This window comes from Falco rusticolus, chromosome 2 (genome assembly GCF_015220075.1).
Source record: "Falco rusticolus isolate bFalRus1 chromosome 2, bFalRus1.pri, whole genome shotgun sequence".
Classification (NCBI taxonomy): Eukaryota; Metazoa; Chordata; class Aves; order Falconiformes; family Falconidae; genus Falco; species Falco rusticolus.
In genome coordinates this window covers 114,135,162-114,156,305 of record NC_051188.1, presented here as the reverse complement: position 1 = coordinate 114,156,305, position 21,144 = coordinate 114,135,162, and the positions used below count along the sequence as shown (strand labels likewise).

General features: G+C 40.1%; 1 protein-coding gene across 1 annotated transcript in view; it reads right to left on the bottom strand.

The window, feature by feature from the left end:
• Positions 1 to 21,144, bottom strand: part of POU2F1 (POU class 2 homeobox 1) — a 121,891-nt gene that overhangs the window by 57,193 nt on the left and 43,554 nt on the right.

Genomic DNA, 21,144 nt, shown 5'->3' with positions numbered 1-21,144 from the left:
AGCAAAAAATCTCAAATCTATTAATACCTCCTTGTCCAAGGGAAGTACAGAACATCGGAAATTTGATATGCACGTTATCTTAATTCAGATTATAACACAGAAAGAATGATCAGAAGCAGAACACAATACTAAATCTTCCAGATAAATACTGTTTCAAAATTTTGTATGTTGTTATCCCCATACATGAAAACATGGTGTTAAGGGAATAAAAGACAGCATGCTGGAGGGCAAAGATAGGTAGGAACTTAATTTTCAGTACAATGAAAGTCATAGAAGCAAAAGGGGGGTGGGGGGTGGAGAGAAGGAACAATGACTACATCAAGATTCAAAAACATTAAGTCTGACCATCACAGCCTACATTATTCTCATGCTGGTTTCCCCCCCACCCCCCCAAGAGAGAGGAAATTCAGTGATTATAATTAAATAGATGCCATTTTTCTAATACTGCGTTTTTATTTTACGGGAATGTCACTGATATTAAGTTATTTTATATTTCCTACATATTCGTGCAAAACCATACAAATATGAAATAATTCATATATGAAAGACTTCTCCCTCTGCATGAATCTATTGAAAAGTCTGCTCTTGGTTTCAAAGCTTGTCAGCTGAATATAGTGCAACGCAGAGGGCCTCTCCAGATGGCAGACAGAGAATATAGTTTCCTTATATAGGAATCTATACAGATGTTCTGTGTACAGCATCAGCTCTCCAGCTTATTACCTCCTCATTCCTTGCTACCGACCTCAGTGTGGCACGTTATCACAAATGAAAATTTCAAAAAGAATTTCAAGACAGACTAGTTCATAAAATGAAGTGTAAGCAAATCCTTAAGCACATTCTTCCATTCCCATAACCAGTTAAATGCAAGTTCAATGAGCTCAAAATGAACCCTTTACTCCAGGATATTCTCTTGCCAGGTGCTTAAAAGGTTACCTCTGTCATGTACTTTCATCAAAGCAGTGATTTCCAAAATACCAACAGGCTGAAGAAGAATACAGTAACAGCACTAACTGCCGCATCTTTCCACCAGATATTCCCAATGAGCACGGGAGTATCGGTCTGTGAGAGCTGGAGATGAGAAGCCAGACTGTAGCCATGTACTATCACCTGCTACTGCCCAGAGAGACCAGTGCCACCCCCAGGCTATCAGAACCTGGCGGGGGGGGGGGGGGTGGCTGGCAGCGGCAGAGGAACACAAGCACAAGCCAGGAGGAACGAAGCACGTGGACAGGACCAGAATGAAAACAAGGAGTCATGATGAAGCCTGGCTGGGAGCGCAGGGTGGGAACAGGTGGGAAGAGGTGGGAACTAGTTAGAAATGCAGCACGTGTGAGAGAAAAGGTAAGAGGCATCAACCTTGGAAAAACTCCAATAAGCGGTTAGGAAGCATAACTTAAGACACATCAATATTTCTAAAACAAAGTAATTTTCCACGTAAACAACTGCTGCAGTTGAACCCAGTAAGGCCCAGAAAACCCAGAGGGGACTGTAACGAACAGGAATCTTCCCCAACACATTAACTTGACCTCTCCAGACCCTCAGCTCTTCTCAGAAAGTTCCTATGCCTATGCTTAAATCTTGCAACTGTCAGCCATGTGTAGAAGATATCTGAAGTATTGGCGCTGCACTTAGTAGAAAGGCGGATGTGTTAAACTGCTTTTTGAAAGGCAGAGTGAGTAAGGAGAAACTTTCCAGCTGAGTGCTGCTGCTGAAACCAGCACGCTCACACCTCAGCAAAAGGCTGCAAGTTTTGCCCCATTTTTCACCACCTCTGCTTAGCAGACTCAAGCTATGAGTTCATAGTCCTGAAAGACAGAGCTCTGCTAAGGATGCTGATACAGAACCTAGTGCTCCCCAGCTCCTTATTTTGCCATTTTCCACATTTGGATAGTCTGATCCACACTCTAGAAAACAGAACAGGGGTTCCACTGGCTGCTTAGAAATGTTTGTTGATGTGCCCTTCCCTGCTGATAGGTCTGCGTACAGAACAAAAAGTATGTTTCTATCTAGAATTTGCATATACCTTAAACTGAGTTTATTGTTGTGGCAACAGCACATTTATTTAAAGCGATTACAGGCAACATTCATTTGATAAAGAGCATTAGTTCATTCCTTGACACACAGCTGGCTACTGAAATTAGTTTAGGTTCAGAGAACACTGGATGGGAGACTTTGCTTTGGACACAAATATGGAGAGTCCTCATCCAACAGGAAAACGTGCAAAGAGGGCTTAGAAGTCCAAAACATTTGGTTGTGGAAACTAGGGCTAACTCATGGGGCTACTGGACATAGGATGTATTTTTAAGCCCAGATCACAAGGGCAGCCCAAACTCTTGACAGCACTAACCACAGAAGGGAAGAGGCACAGGCTGAGAAGATCATCTCTCAATGACAGAGGATCCATCTGCTGAACCACTTCAGAAAGCTCTTGCAAGAAAAATGGCACAGGGCCTCCTGTGCCTGTCTGTTGCAGACATTGCAGTATTAGAGCCACCCTGTAGGATAATAACGGTAGAATAAACAAACTAAACCCGGAGCAGGGACACAGCTGTCCTGGGCACAGAACTCCAAGCGATATAGTGACCGTTCCCCCTGTATGCGGGGACTCAGACAACAGATCTTCCTGCATGACCAGCAAGTTTCCTCAGGACAAAGTTGTAACTGTACCAGACCTCTTTCTGTAAAGCAACCAGGACATGGTTTTTTTCTGTCAGGCCACACTGCAAAATCTTTTTAAAAAAGGTTTTTAGTGTTTCCTAGTAATAAGACATATACATAAAGTTTACTCAAGAACCAAATGCATGAAGAACATGAAGAATATTTTATTGTAAAGATTCATCCCTAACAGAGACCTCAAACATTGGTACCGCAAAAAAGCGGCAAGTTGGATGAAGACAGATCTTTCTGGTATTGCTCAGGTTCAAACGAAGGATAGCATCCATTATTTCACCAGCTGACTATTTCTTGTTCAATCTGTGGGCCTTCTGCATGTAAAGTATCAAGAACAATGCCGCTATTTCCATTGCAAATGGCATGACATACATCTGAAGCACAAAACTGCTACCAGCAAAACAGACACATATCCGCAGGATACTAAACCTACGGATTCATTATAAGTCAAATAAAAAGAGTATTTGGTTTATACATGCTCATACAATTTCTGCTTTAAAGTTAAAAGAATAAACAAATGAAGTGGGCTAAAAAAAACCAAACCATAACGCCCTCACCTTTTCTTTCTCCTTTAGATCTTGCTCAGGTTTTAAATAAAAGCCCTGGGCTACAACTTCTGCCAACATTATCTAAAAACAAACTCCACAGAAGGAAGGATCGAAAGCAGCAGGTGCGTGATTGAAATCAAACTCTCAGGAGTGAATACGCTCAGTATTGCTGCTCCGCTAGCAGGGCTGAGGGTGTCACAAGGCTGCGTGTGTGCCAGGCTTCCACACACCCTCCGTAACATTGCAAAAAGTGTTCAGAAGAAAGGAGCAACAGACACTGGACCAGCCTGGAGTATTAGGGACTCTACATAGCCAGTAAAACACAGAAAATCTGAACATGGAATTTTATCATTAACTATTTCCTTTCAACCATGAAAGTGAAACTGCCTAATACTCCACCAGCATCAGCAAAAATGATTCATTGATGCGTATGGAAAAACTGAAGTTCAATGTGAGTGAAAACACGCCAAGAATTCTTTAGAAATTAATTTTCAAAAAATCATTTAATCTTCAGAAACAAATATTCAGATGTCTGCTTTAAAATTTACCATCCAAAAATATATTCTTACTTTGGCATGTAAGTTCTTACATGAACTTATAAAACGGAATCAAAGAAGAAAAAAAAAAGGGGGGGGGGGTACCTATACATTTGAGCTTTGGGGAAGAAGGCTTGAAAATAAATAAAACCTATTGTAGAATTGGGATGATGGGTTATTATAAATAACTTTAAAAGACCTGAAGAAGAAATTACGGCACGTCTGTCCTGCAGTGCTGATGGAATCTCAGTGCAGGAAATACATTATCCCGGTAACCTTAGGCACAGCTTGCAACGGTATCAATGGCAACCACTGTGCACTCCACCTCATTTTCTATTACGCATGAAGAACCTTGCTATTACATTAAAAATACACAGACATAATATACATTCTGTCGGGGAATGGCTCAATACAGCTACTAAATTATTTGAGACTGGGACACTCTCTCATTCTTGTTAATGCTTTAAAATTCATAACAGAAGGATATGCAAGTCAAGTCCAGTGTGTGTTAGGAGCCAAATGCTTCTCAGATTGAAATCCTAAAAGCAAAAGGTCTGTAATTAGTATCATCCAAGCCTATCAGCAAATCTCTCCATTGCAGAGGAAACAAATTCTCCTGGAATGAGGGAAAGAAGGAGGAAAAAAAAAACAACCCCAAACCATGTATTTCCCTGGTACAGATCTTTCTCTCTCTATCTATCTACCAGGCAGCTACTTGCTGCCGATTCACTGGTGAGCTTCAGCCTTACAAATACCTCCTCTAGCTTCTGCATATGTGATTAAGCCTCTATGCATAGCCAACCTCACAGCCTCTGTGTCCATATTAAACGCTTGTAAGAAAGAGCTGAGCTGGTACCCACCTAGAATGTAGTCGCTGCAGTCCAGCATTGCTGTGGTATCCTCTACAGGTTCAGATAGTCCAAGGAAAGGGAGAATGGCAATTTCTATCAAATCTACACTACTGCTCTCGACCGAACACGAAAGGGAGTGGGGAGGTGGGGGAAGAAACACAACTTCAGTTACACCATAGCAATCTTCAACTGAACGGGGAAACTTCAGTTGCTCTGTGGAGTTTTAGTCTCTCCTACTAGCTGTGTCTGACATTGTCAAGGCGACTGAAGCGTGAAAAGTTCCCCTTTTTGTAATAAAATAGAAACAAAGATTGCAGCTGGCAGTTTCCATAATGAAGCTTAATCAGTATGCGCCTGATTAGGGCCTTATGCAAATCTCCTCTCGTTAGCACAGCAGCCAGCACTTTGAAGTCCATGAACAATTCATTTGCAGAGTACACTGAAAGCGCTCCCTGCATAATTTAAATCATGGTATAAATATTTATCAGCTCATTTGCATATTAATTGGCAGTGCATGAAGGGAAAAATTATCTCCCGAGTGCCAGCATAATAATTAGGGAACAAAATGAATTTTCTTCCAATAGCTTGGCTTCTCAGCCCTAACTCAAGCACAGTACCACAGGGGAGCAGGGAGGGGAAGAGACAGAGTTCTGTTCAAATGCCACTGAAATGACATGTACAAATTAGAAACAACTCTACAGACTTAAGCACCTTTAATCTTATTCCTGCTGGCAACAATAACTTCAGTAATAAAGGGGATTTGGAAAAAGCTTTCTACACAATCCAAATAATCCCACGAAAACAATTAGCAAGGTAGAAGCTGAACACAAAGCTGTCAAACCCGTGCTTGCACATCTGCATGGAGTTTTCCACATCTGAACATGAACTGTCACAAGAAGGTCCTGGGCAGGAGAGAGAGTACCACCAGGGCAAGGAAGCGGCACGATTCCCTTTAAATGGCTAAAGAGCTTGGTGATTCATTGTCGGGTAATCCCTTCGCCATGCCCAACTTAACAGCAGTGGATATGTCAAGTATTGTGTAACATTTGACACCCACTAATCTATCCCGAGTGAAATCAAAATAGATGTAGTCTTTTGCTTTCCAATGACTTCCAAGAAAAAACAAGAACCTGTTACTAATCTCTTCCACAAACATACACCATATAGCTAAAGAAAGCTTGCCGCGGAGCTATGGTTTTTGAAAAGGGCACTTTACACCTGGGTTGCATCTTTGAACCACTCAGTGATAACCAGAACGCACTCGCTGCTGTGACCACAAAGTACGTTGAAGGACTGGAGGACTGGGAGGCTTTGGTCTGTGGGGGAATCAATCTTATTTTCTAAACGTGGTCCACAGAACTAAGCGTACCAACAAACTATGAACCTAGATTAAATCATTTCAAACAGTCTGTTTACCACTCAAATACTAGTATCCTAAACAGCAAGAACATTTATATAGAAATTAAAGTGTAATGTAGACATCACAACATTTAATACTCCATATTCTGATCAGGAAAAGATAATGTGATAATGCAGGTGACTACAGGGTTGAGCCACCCACTTCCAGATGTTAATGTGAATTTAAAGAGAAAGTTGGTTTTTTCTTTCTTTTTTCTTTTAAAAAGCTAGCTGTACTTCTCATTTCTCAAGTGAATTCAAGCACCGCCTCTCCAAACAAGAGGGAGTGAGAGAAAAGGGACTTCTCAGTCATCCAGTACTGACTGGAATTTATTTCCACGCTTGACCTCTTCTTCTGTTCAGGTTCATATCTCTACTTAACACAAGATGTTCCCCGCTATATATTTAACATGAATGATCTACACTTGAAAAAGATTGCAAGAAGGGAAGGTGCTCCCAACTGCAGGGAAACAACTGCATGTACCGAAGAGGTTTTTCTAATACCTTGTTTCCGGCTTGGTTTTCTACTCATTCACGTGTGCCACTGAGAATTCTGAGGCACATCTCCACGGTTCGCAGACCTTCAGTAAACTTCACTCTTCCATACATGCTGTTGGAATGCACTGGGAGACGATCCGTTCGCTTCATTAGAGGAGTCTGGACACAAACGGTGTAACAAGCCAAGCACTTCACAAAGCAAGGGCCAGTTTAAATAGTGGCTGAACTGAGGCGGCCAGTAGTATAGTAAGAGGACAGCGGTGTCATCTTTGGGGTCCTTTTCAGATGAGAGTCTGTGTTGAGCGGGTTGAACGCAGGTGCAGCATGAAAGCCCCGGACCGCAGGAAGTGACCGTTAAAAGCAGGCACGTGTGTAGTGATGGATGACTCTTATCAAACAACACAACAAGCAAACAGCAAATAAAGGCCAGGGAAGGACGTGCCTGAAGCAGTGTTCGCAAGCATGCTGCTGGTGCCGCGGTGCTACTCATGGTCCATACTATCAACAGTGCATTGACAGCCAGCAAGGACAAGGCAGAAATTTTCTTCCCATTCCCAACCGTGCCAACCAATCTGCCTCACAAACACCAAACCCCCCACAAATGTTTGTTTGAACTGTAACTTCTACTAACCTGCTAACTGAAACAAAACCTTATACATTGACCTTTCAAACTAACAATTGGCAAAAAAAACCAAAAAACCAAAAACAAAAAACAATCAAGAAAGGAAAAAAAAAAAACCAAACTGTTCTTCCAGTGACCACTTCATTCTTTGACAGTTTTATTATCTTCCCTTTTCTGTAAGTTCCGACAATCCTATTATCTTCCCTTTTCTGTAAGTTCCGACAATCCTATTATCTTCCCTTTTCTGTAAGTTCTTCATTTTTGGCCAAAAAAAAAATACAAAAAACCCTAAACTCTGTTGTTTCATTTAGGCCACGCTACTGCAACTATTTATCTGGGTTTCCAAAGGAGGCCTGAAGACACAAGCAGGATAAGGTTTGAGGAGGAACAGTGCATACCACCCTGCTTCAAAACCAATGGTGGAATACGCTAGTTTAACAGGTTCTGCCACATTACTGGCCATTCTTTTTCTGAATTCTTACTTTAGAAGTTACTTAACACTCTGAACCGAAGTCATACTTCTGGCACTCACGTTTAAGCAAAATACCACTCTGAGCTTTGCACATAAAGTTTCAATTTTTTTCCCTCCAAAGGCACCTCCAAGAAGAGAAAGTGGTGCACTTTGTGATCATCAGTGCAGAAAACTCTCCACACCCCGCAACACTACACACATCTCAAAAACTGGTTCTTTGCCCCTCACCCAATTCTGCAATTGATGACGATTTTTCCCACATAATTCTATTCATACTTCTCCTTAAACCAAAGAAATTAAGCCATTAACATGGCGCCAGGTATGACAAAGGCAGATGTTCTTCTGTCAAACACTTCAGAGAATGCAGAAACGGTTTCAGGAGATCCCATCCTCCCCTTCACTCCCTACGTACCTCCTGTACGTTCCCATCTCAAATGAATGCTTTTGTTTTGCTGTTTGTCCCACCAATATGTCACTTCATTTATTCAGTTCTAATGATTGTACTTGATACCTTAGTACCTTACTTTTTGGAAAAGGAAAACTCATTTTTGCCTGCAGGTTATGCAACTTTTGGTTTGACCTCCTTTTGCATCTTCTCTTTTACTTCTCCCCCTTTTTTTTCCTCTATTTATTATGCCAAATTGACTTATGAACTCCACAAAATTATTCTGCAATGTCATCTACTGTAAATAAGTGTTATAGATAGTGAAACTTGTTACAAACCAGGGGCAAAAGATGTTTAAACCCCTATCTTCAGATGGTCAGCCAGTCTTTTTTTTTTTCCCTCTTTCTTTTTTTTAAAAAACAATATAAATGAGGCAGAATAAAGGGATAAAGGACAAAGGTACTATCAACATTACTGGATTCAACGCCTTTATGTTTCCATATATTAGTAAAATGTCACTTGCTACATGCCCTCAATGACAGCTAGGAAATTTCTGCCACTAGCCAGTTCCGTGACAAGCGTGACCTTTGGGAACCTCACAGGCATGCTTTCGGATACAGCATGGCCGTATTACCCAATAAGCCAACAACTTATTATTTCCCTTTTGAATGGTGTACTTGGAACGACACAAGGGAAGAAAACACGGTATTAATTGTAACATATTAGCATACCACCTTCATTAGTGTATCAGCGTCTCGTATATTTTACCTTGAAGAACCACTCAAGACTGGTCACCAAAGCATTGAAAATAGCGCATGACTAAGCACAACGTCAATGAACGCTGGCAACACTCCGAGTAAGGCTGCTTGCCATATGCCACGCCAGCCAAAGCCACAGATACACCTAGCCCTAAACTGACACTACACAGAGCAACTACATTTTTAACTCAAGACAGTTGCAAGTCCCTGTTCCACCAGCTAAATGAAACCTAATAAAAATTTCATCAAACAGAACTGCAATGTGCTATATATATATAAAAAAAAAGTTACAACAAAAATGACATACTTCAACAAAATAAACTGTTATTAAAGTTGGCACAATCCTCTTAGAGTAATTACGGACAGACAGACAGCAGCCTGTTCATAGTTAGGGCTGCAAACTAAGCCCTAATTTTAGCCACCACCTTTGACACTGGCTAACAAAATCGATTTTATCTGAAAATTGCTAAGTTTGCTCTGAAAGCCAAAGAGCAGTTGTCTGGATAAAGTCAAATAAAATTGGCCTGATGTAGAATTACAGGTCATTACACAATTGCTATGAATTGGAATTTTAGTCTACATCTACTTTTACTTCTCTCTCACAAACTAAAATTATAACCATCCTCTCAAACTTCCCACCACACAAAATGTCTTTCAAAATTCTTTCCTGTACCTTTTTTGAGGTAAATTAAGTATGCAGACAGCTAAGCAGGAATGCTAATTCATCTTATCAGTGCAGGACAGCAGATACTCCAGCACCTGACCCATTAATATAAAGGGGTTGGTTTGTGTGTTTGGTTTTTTAAGTCTTTATTACTTTTGTCCACAGAAGGTAGCAGCTACCATGTTTTTTATAGTAAGAAAATATATTAAAAGTGAGGGGTTTTTTATAGTAAGAAAACTGTGGTCATGACAAGTTCACAGTACAGTACTACCATATGAGGAGGGGAAAAAGTGGGTGGAGTGGCAGGAGGCAGGGGAGGAAAATAAATACCCTTATTTGAAAATTACAGCATTATATCTTTCACATGCAAACAGAGCCTTATTTGAAACTCATAGCTAATACTATGATTCTGGTGCATCACCTGAACAGTTTTGCCCTCCCCTTACTGCATACAAGCAGTAAGGGCGTAAGAAAGGGTCCATATTATATTTACATCGAAGTTTTGCTTTCATTCTGCTGAGCATTTTCTTTCCAAAAGCTAAGGCTATAAATTCAGTGCAGTCAACCTTTGTTCAAAACCACAACTTCGATCCATGAAACTGTCATAACATTTACATAGAAATCACGGAATATTTTGAAAAGTAGCAAGCGTTAGGTCTTTACAACTCCTGATTTAAGCACACCATGTTTCACTCATACTATGTTTTTAAGGTTTTCATTACTATCTCATAACGGCTCAAGACCTTTTTTTAAAAATTTATATACATGCACCAAACTACATCATAAGCACTGACTCCAGGCACTTAATTCAAAAAAACAACCCGAAGTGGCATAAAACTGAAAACAAATTTGCGTTATTTAAACTAGCATGTTGCACCTGACATACAGCTGTTGCACAGCAGCACTTTTTAATATATGCAGGAGGGCACTCACCTCCTTTCAATATAACTAGAAGTTAACATAAAAACCTGAGCAAATTGTGCTTGGACTCCACCACACTTCAGGTATGGCTCTATACCATTACATTTCCACTGCTCTAATAAACCTGCAAGTAAAAAGTAGTATCCAAAGTTAAGCAGGATTTTTTAAAAACACACACTAAAAAAAAAAATATTCAATGTACATATTTTAAGGGAAACACCTGATTGAGTTTTCATCCACATAAGTGCGCCTCACCTCCCTTTGAAATTACTGGATTGTCAAATCTGAAATACTTCACGCTGACAAGTATGAACACCTGGAGCAGATGTATATTTTTTTATTAGTAAGCACCTCTTCTATTTGATTACTTTTACAGGATTTGCATGCCTCATGTTGCTTTTCAGCAAGTACTGCAGGGCACAAAGTAGAGAAACACTGAAATGAAATGAAGACTGATGAGAAGTTACATGAACAAAACACAAGGGAGGGCTGAAGAACATTATCAGTAAAACTTCAAAATTTGTCAGAATAAGGAAAATAAGAAGCAATCTCAGGGCACAGGTCTATGTAACAGCAGTACTGAAACAAACAAACAAGAAAAACCCAACAAACCCCACCACCCTGAAACCTTGAAAGCTTTTATGGACACTGCAGCTTGGGGCAGTTGCAGATCCTGGAACACCAGCAACCACGAGGAGTGGGGTCACCCCAAATTTCTCCTGGCAGGGAACACCAGCTCATGTTCATGTATTCCCTGGACCTAAAGTGGTCATCTCTTCCTACTAGTGTGCTGAGATGATGTTTATGGGAACACATCTTCACTAAAATTGTGCACACATTTGAAAAGGTAAACACAGTTCACACTACCAAAACACCAAGCAATGAAAATGGCATCTATTGGTAGTTTCAAATTGTTATTGCAATACACATTAAAAATGTCAAATATTTGAGTAAAATAAATATTCTCTAATGTGTATATCACAGCACAATTGATCTGACAACATATGAAGGCTACTTATGCCGAGCTCAAATACTGAATGGCAGGATTTGTTTTAGCAGTTCCATTATTATATTTTGGAGCCATCACCGTATCTGCATTCCAAACGCATGAGATTTGCCTCCCCATGTTCACCCACATAACAGGGACAGGCTCTCAGAGCTTAAAAACATTATTTTTAAGCTCACCTGTAAATCAAAACATAATGCTTTATGCAAACACGCTGTTTCTCTGTTCTCCACTTTGCCAAAGTAGTAATTACTAGTCTAGCTTGATGAATAGGGGCTCTGCAAAGAATAGACTAATTCAGTACATGACTTAACCATACAATTCAGTTCAATTCAAACCCCAGAGTCTCCACACCACTTGTCATTAAATACACTACAGGTCACTCTCAAAATACATAAATCAAAGTCACAGGTTTAACTTTATTATGATTTCTGCTGCAGCCAACTGGGTACCTCAAGATCAACAGCAGAGATAGTATTTAGCTCTAGTTAGCATTAGAGTGTTTGACAAACAAATTAACAGAAAAAAGCACATGCAAAACCTCTGGTATGAATCAAAGTTGCATTGCTGCTATCACTGTCTTTTGCAGAAACTGCTTTTGCTCTCTGTTCCTTAATAACTACCTCAAATCTGAAGAAGGATATTGCTTTAATGCCCTCAGCACACTGATCCAGACACTATTAACACCTGTAGGAACCACAAGACATGTCATGAGAATGCTTCTTTCTGAAGCTTAAATTATTTGATCTCTAAGAGGAAAAGGGCAAATTCCAGACAAGCTGCTTTGTATGTTACAAATTGAACAAAAAAATTGCCAAATGCAAGATCTGAAGAAAGAAATGGAGTTATTCACACTGCAGACACCGATTCCATCCATCAGCACACCTAGCCAAGTATCTATCATTTTGGATGGTCAGAGCTAACGTAAGACTGCATTTGCTCTCAGTCAGAAAAAAATAAAAATACAAATTTGCTGGGCACCTGGGTCTTTAATTTATGGTAATTTAGGAACAGTAGAAAGTGAAAACCACAGCGTAGCTACACATATAAAGTATTACCTGCATGAGCTTTTCCAGGAAATGTTCACAAGCACAGTTTTGCCCATTTTAGCAGCTATGCTGTGCTAAAGTAGAAAAGGCATTGATTAGCTTTTCCAGGAAATAACCACAAGAAAGGGTTCGCTAGCAGCAATGCTGAAGTGTATGCAGCATGACTACCACCTGTGGCTGTGTTTGCAGAGGATTTGCTGGGAAGACACGCACATTTTATTTGCAGGCCCATGGACACACACTCCTAAAGAAGGAATATCTTGTCTATTCTCCACCAAACCAGAGCAGAGAAACTTTTCTACACTGCCCCACTTTCTGTAACTTATTTTGATTCATTCTGTATCTGTCAGCCTAACGCTTTCCTCTCGAAAGAGATGCATGATCTACTCACAAATTAAAGGTAATACTTTCCTCTTAAAAGGAATTCATGATCTACTCACAAATTACAGGGTAAAAGAAATCAGCTGAAAAAAAATAGGTCAACAAAAGGCATTAACAAAAAAAAAAAATTTAAAAAGTGATACCCAGAATACTTTAATTCTTAGCCAACAATTCCTCAATAAAACACGAGTTTCATATATGCATATCTCACCATTTTCACACAGAAACAAATAATTAAAAATAGGACACTTAATTTAGGACCCTAGATAAATGCCTGTCAGTACTATGGCCATGAACGCTGAGTCAGGAAAAAGCCAGCAGGAGCACCAGTAGCTGCAGCCTCGCTCATCCCTGCTGCTCTACCGCCTCCTCTCTCGGGCTGCCGCATACAGAACTACACAAGAGAACCGATCTGTGTTAAAACTACTCCAACTAGAAGGAGAAAATACTAACCCAAATCTGATTCTTAATCTGAGGGGAGAAACATTTACCCTATTGCAGGACAAAGGCAGCAAGGAGACAGGAACAAACAACTGGGCAAGACTGTTTCAGCAGCAGTATTGCCTTCAAACATCTATTGTCTACAGCTTAAATCCACTTGTATGTTACATATTCATCTTATGAACTTTATCACACAACTTATGTATCAAATAGAAGAGCTCAGAATCTCACCACAGCTATTTATTTCCTCTTTGGGAGACTGACTCTCAGCCCTAACGCTGACAACTTGAATCAATTAGTATACTTACATTTGCATGTCCCCCTCCAATTCCACTCTTTTGAATACTCTTTCTGATTTCTGCTCTCCTCACACACACCACTTCCATGCTCGAAAACATTAAAGAGATTCCTACATTGTAAGACTTCACTATATAATCACTTCTTTTCATCAGATGTGTTGAAGAAGGCATTAGAACTACAAGGTTTTGCAAGTAAAGAAAATGGGGTGGGGGGGGTGTTGACAAAAACTAACAGAAGCAGCAGCAGAGTAACAGCAACAATCATACCATTAAGCAGTTTAGCTAAGACCTTGCTTAACTCCAAATTCAAGGAATTGTTCACTGAAGAATTTTAAAATAACTACTAATAAACCTATAATATTACAGTAAACCGAACTATAGCAAATAAACAAAAAGTCCACCTTATAAATGTGTATATGCACCTATATAAAATGCCCGTATGTTGGTCTACAGCATCACAACAGGTTGAAAACTTGAACCTTCAAGGGAGACCAAGGCTCTGGTGACATTACAATAGAACCAAACTGAAAATGTTTACAGGTAGACAACCACCCATAAACCCTCAGAAATATATATGAACTTTGTATGTTTTATATATAAACATATATACTTTATGTGTATTTATACATACTTCATGTGTTCTTTTATAAAAACATATGTACTATAGTGTGTATATATATAGTATGTCTTTTTAATATACATATTTTTTAAAGAAACACCATGCTACTGAGATGTGATCACAGATTTCTCAAAGCTTCTAAGCCTGCTGTTCTGAAAAAAATTGACATGTTCCCATAAGACATTCCCGCAGAAAGGCACCGAGGCAGTCTCTCAGCCCAATGGAAGAAATACCATAAAAAGCAAGTCGGCCGACAGTGGTGTTTCAATCGCTTTTGTCCAGCCTTGGTCAAAAGGCAAGTTCACGTACTGAGAATGAACAAACAAGAAAGAAGTCAAGTGCTTAAGTGCCAGGACACCATCATCCCCCAAAATCCAGCCACAAACAGCCAGAGAGCTTCCAGCTGGCCACTGCTGCTGTCTTGAATGAAAATTGTTCCACAGCTGCCTTAGGAAGTCACAGCTACCACCAAAAGAAGAGCAATTTGGTATTCAAAAGAAAAAAAAAAGTCACGCTAAGCTCTCCAGCAACACTCGGTATTGCACTGACATGTTAACACTGCACTGAGCTGAACCAACTTGCCATTTTAAAAAAGAATGACCTGTATTCCTCACGACCTTTGCAATCCCCTCACCATCACAGAGAGATCTCTCATTAAAAATGCAGAGAAATTAACAAATTCTCTGGGATTTAACTAAGTTAGAGGGAAGAGTACCAAAAAAATCCTCTGTGACATTACACTTCCAACAAGCCTCACAACACCGGCAAAATGCACGAAAAAGGCTACGGAATTCAGAACCCTGCACGAGTCTGCAAGAACCACGAATACGAGCAGCTTTTCCATCCAATGTGACAGTCTCAAAATGACAAGCCCTTTTTTTGCCTGCCTACCGGCTAGTCTACACTCCTCTTTTCTTCTTTTGAATTTTCCCCAACTTAAATTGAATGCAAATAAGCCAGGTGTGGTCCCCAGAGCAGTAATCTGCAGATAGTCCCCACCGAGTTCCCATAGCAACTTGCACAGCTGGCCATGAGAAAGAGGTTGTATCTGCTTCATATTGGCTACCGAGTTTAAACACTCGGTCAGCGAAACACCAATTAACGGCATCTTGTAAAGGAAACATCTACTAAAAAGCACATCCATTTTTCCTTGATTAATACAGGAAAATAAAACTCTGGATGTGCTCCTAGTTAGCAACTGCTCAGTGTGTAAAGTGAGTATCTGTTATTTACAGGAGGCGATGCCTGCGAAGGAAATGGCTTCTCTCCTGCTGCAAGGTGCTGAAGTTTAAGAAACACTACACCATTTCGAAAATGCCTGTCATTCTGTAAATTGCAAGCAAGAAAACACAGCTGAAAGTCGGAAAGTTCCGAGATGTCGGAACCCCAAACACAAATCCTTCTGGTCAAGTTATAAGACTTCCCCCGGACAGTACCTTTCTGGTAAGTATTTTGTAATATTTCCAATTTTAACTGTACTCTTTCCATGTTGGCTTTCTAACTCTCATTCTGAAAATCTAAAGTTACCCTGTGACTGCAAGCGATTGATCATCACATACAAATCCTATCCTTTCTTCCCTACCTATGAAGACGTATCCTACCTTCTATTCATTCCACTCCTTTCCACGTCCCGCACACACAGCTCGCTATTTTTGCCTACATCCAAGTCCACGACTCTTCCCCTTTACGCTTCACCCCAGCCTTCTCCCTCCCTTCCATATCTGCTGGATAACCAAGGAGAAGGTGTGCTGGGGATAACGTGGAACCACGGGCGTACTGACTGGCCATAGGTACGTACTCGTTGGACAACCAGGTAGGCAATACAGGTAAGGACTACTCTTCCCTCTGCTCCTCCTTTAGCATGGCCACAAACAGGACACCTCTCCTCTACTCAGACTGTGGTTCAAGCAAGAATAGCCCTACAGGCCGAGGGAAAAGGACCCATGTATCCCAGCTAATATCCTATGGCTTGCCAGGAAGCAGGAACTAAAAGCTGATGTTTAGGCAAGAGTGCAGGAACACAGAAGGTACATAACACATTGCCCACCCCCCTCACCCCCAAGATTACAACTCAAACGCTTTTTGGGGCAGAGGATGCTGATAACCCTCAACAGACGTTCCTCTCCATGAATCCACGTCAGCTACCCCTGTTAACTTTTCGGAGCCAGCCTGCAGCAAGGAGTCCCACAGTATACTTTGAAGAACATTTTTTTAAATTTTGTTTCGAATCCATCTTCTTCTATAGCACTACTTCCATTTCCCCTACTTCTTCCACAAAAGGAGACCGTGACCTGAAAGCCTCTATTCACCCCTCCATGACACTTCACCAAGTTCTACCATATACCCCCTTAGCTCTGTCTTTTCTAGGATGATAATCTCTAGCCTACAGAGTTGTTCATTAAAAGTGTGAATGGCTTCTGTACAATGATTCCTAATGCTGCTTTTCTACATCTTTTTCATGTAGGGGGAAAAGAGCTGCACAGTACAGTACCCAGAAGAAAGAAGCATTAATGGATTGTGGCACAATGCTATTTTTTTCTTACATTGCTTTGCACTCTGTTCTTTTCCTGTTAAGTCCTAGCATTTTATTTGCTTTTTGACTACTTGTTGAGCATGACAATAACGAAAATACAGTAGGTATTTCCATGAAAAATCATAACATGAAACATCTCATATCAGAGTGTTGGAAGTGCCTATACTAATGCACATAAAGTCAGGATCTCATCTCTAACTTATTCACCAGCTTCAGGAAAACTACAGGAGCTTAGTATCATTGAAAAATCGTAATTTGTTCAATTTGGTTAAAATTGGCCATCTGCTTACAAGGGAAAGCAGAAAGGAAAAGTCAGACAGAAATGACACAAACCTCTCTTTCCTTGTGAAATCCGGCTAACATAAAAATAACAACATGATGCTTATCTGTTTCCAAAAGAAGAGGCAGTTGATAAGAAACAGACTCAGTATCAGTCAGTTCTGTTTGTGCTGACTTTACGAAATACCTGTCCTTGTAGGTGGCTTAACCGCCTGTCTGCAAGCAATCCCTGTTTTTCAAGGAGGGCAAGGGAAGTTTACCCAGGAACACTCAGCTTCTAACCATGCAAGAGGCCACCATTATGCTAGCGGGCTCCTATGAGAACATACATTTATGTATGAAAGGAGAAATATAAGCAAACAGGAGCAGTTTAATGTGCATATTGAAAGTTAGCTATAAATTTTATTCATCCATCAACATATACAAGACATTGTACACCTGTGAGCTTTCTCCATTACCCCACCTGTGGGAACTAGCCTTAATCCATCACTAACTTGAAAGCTGCTTATTTGCTTAAGTAGTTTAAGTTTTACTGTTCTTCTCTACCCTTTCTGCATTCCCTTCCAAATTTCTTTTCAGATTAATCAGCAGCACTTCAAAGAAACAGCTGAGCTGGTGGCATTAAAATGACCAGGGAAACACACAAAGCTTTAACAGGGCACAACCACTGAGCATGTGAAACATGCCATTTAGTGTTAAAAATGGTGACTGTAGCCCACTCAATTGTAAAAATCACACTTCAATAGAAGGAAAAAAAAATTAGTATTCTCCTATATGCCTGGTGTAATTTGCACTTTAAGAATCACACCTTATTAACAGTACAACATATGTTAATAAAAGCCAAAGAATTAAAACCCACAGGCTCTCTATCAGTATTACAAGCAACAGTTTTACACAATTTACAGAAAGAAATTAAATGGACATAGAGGTGGCAGAGTCCAGAATTTGAGAAGCTGAAAAATGAGAAGACTTTACATTGGAAGCGAACATGTCATTTTGAAAGAATTTCAAGTGTAGCACCAGTTAATACCGGTATAACAAATAAATATTTAATGTCAGGTGTTAAGGAGGAGACACTCCAAATGCAAATATGCATGTGTGCATACACACTCTCTCACTCACATGTATCTTTTATACCAACAGAGGCAGGTTTCGTACATCTCAAAAATACAGAAGATTTAAGTACATATTGATTCTGTCCTCTACAGCTCTTATCTCTGCTGTGGCTTCTATTCACGACAGTTGATGCACGCTGAGGACAAACTTGCAATGACTGCCCATATGTAATTAGAACGTCATATGGCCAGATCAGCAATAACCCTATTTGCTTATAAAAAACTGAAATGCAGGGTGGAGGGGAAGGTAACAGGGTGGAGTGAAGGTTGTGACTTCTGAAAGAGACTTGCAGACAAGCATGGCATTTTTGTAATAAAAGGAGGCCATTAAGCTCTCCTGCATAACTTAGGCCTCAACTTCCAGGTGATAGAATTGATTAAAAATGCTGTATTCTGATTAACACACTCCAAGAGATGGAGCTATACCATTTCCTCAGCTTTAGTTGTTAACCTGAAGTCCCTTTTTTGTAAGTATGAAGCATGCTCGAAGACTGAAATCACCTAGGACTGGTTTCCAGTAACTGAATCTTGTTACACACCTTTGGCTGGTTAAAGAGGCTCCCTTAAACAGAAGTCCTCTTACGTACGTAAGCAAATCACAGTTCACCCGGTCCAACTTGGTTTAACCCAAGATTCTGCATTTTAAATTCAGTTTGACAGACTTTTCACACTCTGAACCCAGCATGACTCTTCTCAGAAGCATCTTTGGCTTTGCCAGCCACTCCTCTGACGTTACAAATTTCCTAGTAGCACCATAAGGTTAATCTCAACTGTGTTTATAATTCAAGTACTGTAATTGTTATCATAGATACAGTGTCATTCCAAAAGCCATTTCCAGATTATAATTCATCAAAATTCAATTCATTTTTAGAGCCCGTGTGTTTCAGAGCACAGGATCCTCTTCCAAAAGTGGAATTTGCATCTCTTTTGCTAGATGTTTAGCAGACGCTATATTTAGCTAAATTAAAATACATGGTTCATTTCCCAGAAAAACTGGTGAATCTTTGACCCCTTTGTAGTAACTGCTCTGATAGTTGCAACTCTACCACTCTTTGCGTTCTCTGAAAACTACCAACAACATTTCCGTATTTCTTCCTGATCACTGGCAGACACAGAAGAGTACTTGCTGAAGAAAAAGATACAGCTAGTAGATTTTGACTTTCCATTAACAACTATATTGAGATTTTTCAGTTACCCTGTCCTTAATCCTTTTAGTATGTGTTACTATTGATTTTGTATCACTTTAATTTGGTAATCAATGAAGTAAGCCATTCTAAATCAGATACATTATAAAAGAGTGCATTTTATCAATACAATTACAAAACAAAGCTTTAATCTTAACAAGAACTGAAAAAGCTTACAGCAAATTCATCTGAAAAGACTTCCTCTCTTACCACAGAAAACTATCAATTGACATTATTTGTATTGACTAAAAATTGTCTATCAGCAAATAAAATTATCTAGTCACTCAAGTGAGTGCAACTGGCCTCTAGCTTCTGAAATAAACCTGCCATTTTTTCACATTCACTTGCTCATTTTTCCAACCCTTCTCTGCAGCTTCCTTAGCTACTTCAGACTTACCGACATCCACACATACATAACATCAACAAACTAGAGACATTCCTTTTCAGTCACTGTAAATTACTACATGCAAGCTGTCTGTCTCATCCTGCAGATTTTAGAAATCCAACTCACACAATCTCATGCATTCCTCTCCCTCCCCACTCCCACCTACTTCGAGAAGGGCATTTTCTCTATGTTTTTAGGGAATGCCTAAGGCCATTCAAAAGCAGGGAAGTATGCAACCAAGTTCAAAGATTGCATTCTCACTTGTGACCCTGATGTTACAGTTAAGAACATGTACGACTCCTTCCTGATGAGCAAACAAGGTAGTTTTCAGTCATACCAACACAACTTAGTAAATTGTGGGGTGTGTATGTGGAAGATCCCTTAAAACAGGTTAAGAAGTGTGCAAACATGTTAGTGATCCATGTCAGAACGTAGGCTCTCACCTTTGCACGTTTCAAAAGTGCCTCCGGACCACAGCATCATGGGCCGGTCAGTCAACCTAACAGCTAGGTCCCACCAAAGGCCACGGCAGGGGGGAATCTCATTGTTTCCTCTTTTTGGGGAACAGAGGTGTTTAACTAGCACAAGAAGTTGCTACCAGACACTCGGGGTGGCTGGGGAGCAGAGAGAGAGGTGATGCTTCTTTTGACAGCAAGCTGCTACAACAGTTTGTGACATCCTATCCGCAGAAATACTCACCCTTCATCATACAGTCATAATCATATAACAAGTGTTACATGTAATTCTGCAATGGAAGCTCAAGCTTTATCAGCTTGCTAAATACCATCAGCTAAAATAGATTAGGGTATTGTTCTGAACAATTCCTTGTGTACTGCTGTTCCTACAGCTTGAGAAAGGTAGGTTCTGTAATTCCACGTGACTACATCAGACAATGCTTCCCAAACCATGCTACTGCCCGTCCTCTTAAATTTGCTAACCAGGACATAACCACCTTGGAGAGAAAACACAGACTGCTATTTCAGGAGGAGAGTACAGTGAGCAAAGCGATGAAGCTGTAGCTGGGACTCCTGGTTTCTCAAGCCAAAAAGATACTGAAGACCAGACCCCTATATGGACTCCTCTTTGACTCAGCAGGAGCAGGGAAGCCATGCAAGGTATTTATTTACTATATTTAATTTTCAATAACTTTTTTAATCTATAGCATCTTTTAAATAGCAGGGTACAGGCTGTTACTCGTCTGTCGAGGAACTTTTGTTGATGCAAAATAGATACCAGGTAGGAGAGGTACAATGACTCATCATCCACTGAGATTTGTTCTAAGATTATTTGGCTGCAACAGTCAACAGGTAGACTCCCAAGGTCAGGAAGCCCCTTCTGTTCCTTGCAATTCCTCTTTCAAACTTCACTGTGCAGTTTGGGAATCTTACAGCATTACTTCAGCTCACAGCTGAATGCACAATGCATTATCAGTTTGACGATTAAACTAAAAGTCAAATTAGTAATTAATTTCTTAGGGGTTTGCCCTGCCTAATTACAGAAACACACATATCATATTCAGGGCCCTTTTTA